The sequence below is a fragment of the Lactuca serriola genome, chromosome 4, assembly GCF_051521515.1.
Source record: "Lactuca serriola cultivar US96UC23 chromosome 4, Lser_US96UC23_V15, whole genome shotgun sequence".
In the NCBI taxonomy this organism is placed as follows: Eukaryota; Viridiplantae; Streptophyta; class Magnoliopsida; order Asterales; family Asteraceae; genus Lactuca; species Lactuca serriola.
This window is the reverse complement of record NC_136411.1, coordinates 39,951,018-39,955,664: the sequence shown is the minus strand read 5'-3', so window position 1 is coordinate 39,955,664 and position 4,647 is coordinate 39,951,018. Positions and strand designations below refer to the sequence as shown.

The 4,647-nt window shown below is 33.7% G+C and overlaps 1 pseudogene; it reads left to right on the top strand.

Annotated features, from left to right (window-relative positions):
* The first annotated feature begins 1,113 nt into the window (after positions 1–1,113).
* On the top strand, positions 1,114–2,682 carry LOC145100072 (cytochrome P450 89A2 pseudogene; annotated as a pseudogene).
* The last annotated feature ends 1,965 nt before the right edge of the window (positions 2,683–4,647 follow it).

Here is a 4,647-nt window from a genome sequence, read left to right as displayed (position 1 = left end):
TTAAGTGTTAAAATAAAGTGTTTTTAAGTGTGTTTAGTTATAATAGCAACATAAAATCTAAACATAATGTTATATATATATATATATATATATATATATATATATATATATATATATATATATATATATATATATATATATATATATATATATATATATATATAATAAAAGAATAGGTTTAATCTCATATTGACAAGTGTCATGCAATTAGAACCCCTCATTAATGTTATATATAATTTATCATGTCATTTGTCAACCTATTAATTATTCATTTCAAATTTCAAATTTTAAATTTCTCACTACAATTTTATTAAATTAATAATTGATTCTTCATTTTAAATTTTAAATTTTAAATTTCTCCCTTTAATTATATTAAATTAATAACATTAGATTAAAAATAAAATAAAATTAATATAAATTATAAAATGATATAACTCTACGTATTTATTTAAATCAACGATTATAATTTTATATAATTAAAAAAATATCTCTTAAGTAATAATTTATTTAAAATAATTGATTAACGATTTTGATTTTTTAATATGAAAGTTTAATTAATTTTATAACCGTCGTTATCACGGGTTATAAACTAGTATATATATATATATATATATATATATATATATATATATATATATATATATATATATATATATATATATATATATTAATTGATAGTACATTAGTATTACGAATTCAATAGATTACACTAGAATTGATGAATTAACTAAAGCATAATATTTACTATTCAGTGTGGTGTCCTATTTCCAACAAGTTAGCCTTAATGTCACGCATAAAATTAGCTATGGCAACTTCATGAAATAACTTCATGCAGCATGAAAATTTATCGTCGGACATATTTGAATCCAACGTGATAGGTACGTAGGCTGAAACATAAGACCTTACGTTTTATTAGCTAGTTGGGTCTAATTAAGGTTGTAGCCAGCCTTTCAAGTGCATGGATATATAATTAAAGAAGTTGACGTGTTGCATGTAAAACAAACCAACCAAAAGACCGATCGTCTCTATATATATCTTTAATTATAGAGTAGATTTCTTTAATATAACCACAAAGTCGCTTCATATTCCACGGTACACTTTGTTCTAAGGATCATGTATACCTGGTTCGTCATCATTGTTTCGGTCTGCTTGGCCGCCCTTATCTTCCGCCGGAGAGACGGCAAGAAGCTACCACCAGGACCCTCGTTCCTCTCTTCCAACTTCCTACTGTTAACCATTTCCGTAATGCAGGGGCTCAGGCCCATCATTACAAATCTAAAATCCAAATATGGACCTTTGATCACTTTTTCCTTCGGTTCTCGTCCTCTCATCTTCATCTGCAGCCAAGATCTCGCACACGAAATCCTCATCCAGAAAAGTTCAAGCGTAGCTGACCGCCCTAGCTATAGCTCCTTGGAGGAAAGCTGCACCATCACAAAAGCCTCGTACGGCTCTACATGGAGGTTCCTTCGTCGCAATCTTGCCACTGAAATCCTACAACCCTCCCGCGTGAAGTCCTATTCCGGGGCCCGCAAGTGGGCACTTCAAATTCTGATTGGTCGCCTGCAGCAGCAACAGCAGCAGGAGGAGGCTGCAGGAGTCAAGGTGATTGATCATTTTGAACACGCGATGTTCAGCCTGTTTGCGCTGATGTGCTTTGGGATGAAGCTTGACGAGCATCGTATTAATGAAATTATTAGCAAGTCGCGTGATATGTTGTTTGCAGTCCATCCTGGGAATTTGGGTGTTAACATACTCTGTACTTTTCCAAGGTTGGGGAAGATATTATTGAGAAAAAAATGGAAAGATATATTGCAAAAGCGGGAAGATCAAGAAAAAGTGATGCTTCCGCTTGTTAAATCTCGAATTGAAGCTGTCAATAATTCTGAACCACAATTAGGAGGGAATCAAATGGTGGCATACGTTGATACTCTGATGCATCTACAGCTTCCCGAGGAGAACGCAAACAATGGAAATGGTGGAAAGCTGACCGATAAGGATTTAGTGAGCCTGTGTAACGAGTTCCTTAACGCCGGCACAGACACCACCATTAGTGCTCTACAATGGATCATGGCTAATCTTGTTAAGTATCCTCACATTCAGAGGAAGCTCTATGATGAAATCGTCTCAGTGGTTGGACCTCCACCTCCACTGCCACCACCAGGGGTGGAACTGAAATCATTTATAAGAGAAGAGGATCTACAGAATATTTCATACCTGAAAGCGGTAGTTTTAGAAGGGCTGAGGAGACATTCACCAGCGCCTTTCGTGCTTCCCCATAGGGCCCAGGAGGAGGCAGAGCTGCGAGGATTTACGATTCCACGTGGTGCCACCGTTAATTTCACTGTGGCTGATATGGGTCTCGATCCAAAAGTTTGGGATGATCCCGTGGAGTTCAAGCCAGAGAGGTTCTTGCAGGTTAATAATGGTGTGTTCGATGTAACTGGACGCAAAGGGATTAAGATGATGCCATTTGGTGTTGGAAAAAGAATGTGTCCTGGCTATGCTTTGGGCCTGCTTCACTTGGAATCTTTTGTTGCCAACTTGATTTGGTATTTCCATTGGACTCCACCCAATGGTGATCATGATGTTGATCTCACAGAGAAGGCCGAGTTTACCATCGTCATGATGAACCCTCTGCAAGCAAAAATCTCTTCAAGGACAGATAAAATAACCACCTGATATATACATAAATAGAAATATAAATACAAATAAAGACCCCACATGAATCTCCGTCTATGGGTTCTAATTAATGGAAATCTATTCCATATAAATATATATCAACTAAAGTTACGGATGTGATTCTATATTTTCAATACTATTTAAACTTACTATTGTTATATATATATATATATATATATATATATATATATATATATATATATATATATATATATATATATATATATATATATATATATATATATATATATAGGATCAAATGAGAACACCTAAAAGGTTGAGAACACGAGAATAGATCTAGACCATCTAATTTTTAAGATGTGTGGCTATAATTAATTGTTATTTTTCTAATTATTAATACATTTAAAATATAAATTTCAAATTAAAGAAAATTATAAAGGGTATTCAGGTAAATAAACATTACCCTAATTTTGTAAACTCCTATAATTACTCCCTGCCTCTCTATTCTGTTGACCTAATTGACGGGTTTTAGCCATAAGAATTTTCCTATGTGCGCATGCAAAACCCTAATGCTTGGATCTAGGCTTTCTAAATAAACATGCTTTGAATCCAAGACTTCTAATGGCTAATTAGGTTAAATAACAACATTGAAACAGATCTAGAACCATACCTTTGAATTCCTTGTTGATCTTGTAGTCTTGGAGCTTCTAGAGTCACAAATGTCACTCCTCTAATGGCTTACAAACACCAATAGCAAGGAAGATGATTTAGGAGAGAGGAGAGGGAAGGAAATCGGCCAGGGTTCTCTTACTTTAAGTGAGATGCCGATTTCTCTTAGCCATGGGGTCTATTTATACTTGTAGACTCCTTAAAGGTTACAACCTAAACCCTAATTGGATAATCTTCTCTTAAAGCTATCTAAATCCTTTCCTTAGATAAGCAATGGACGATTTTGAAGCTATCCTAGCTTCTAGAATCTGTCCACTATATATCTATAAGGATTTATAGTCTAAAGCTTAACTATCAAACAATTGACAGTTTATACCCATTTATTTAATTAATCTCTTTAAGTCACCAAATTAATTCCAATTAATTCTATGACTTATATTAACCATATATTATTCTTTATATTATTCTCATAATATATTAATAATATTTACTCTCTCTTAATAAATAATCCTATCAACTTGCAGCCTTAGACACTATTCCAACAGTCTCCCACTTGGATAAGTCTAGTAACTATAAGTACAATTCGGTTTGCAATCATAGCTCTCAAAGACGCTGTCAAACTCTGGTCTAATCAATCTTGTCCTTTAGATAAGGGATCGTACATTCCTCTGTTAGATATCATGCTGACAATCCTATGGAATGGTTAGTCAAGCACTTAGGTTTCTCGATCTCTGATTTATTTGACATAGAACTTAATCGAACACATCAATTCAGTTCTGACCGGGCCCGACACATAATTCAAATCAAATCATCGAGCGGCCGAGATATCGCTTTTATCTTCTTAGATAAAAGTTACAGATAAACTTCGACTTATATGCATTTACTTATTCATTAACCAACTATACACAACAATGCGTTTTATAACACCGAGTTACTGATGCGTTTTCACATTATCAATGTACAATCAATTAACAAATAACAAACCATATATCTAGGTTTTAAGACTATATGATATTATCGTCTTGCGATCACCATTTATATCGTATTCCATAAGGTGATTCCAGCAAGCGCGGGTTTGTTCCAATGCTCAAAACTAGTTCATAAGCACTCATGAACGTTGCAGCAACCCTTTGCTATGTCTAACACCATTTAGACATTCTACACACCAATTCATGACAATCTTCATTCATATCTACTTCCAACATATGAACGATTGTGGACAATTTGAACAATTCGATTATTCCTAATAAACTCAATTATTCTGGAAGTCAAAACATGCAAAGTGAAACAATAGTTAAACAATTAACATAAGACAGTAACATTACTCATGAATAA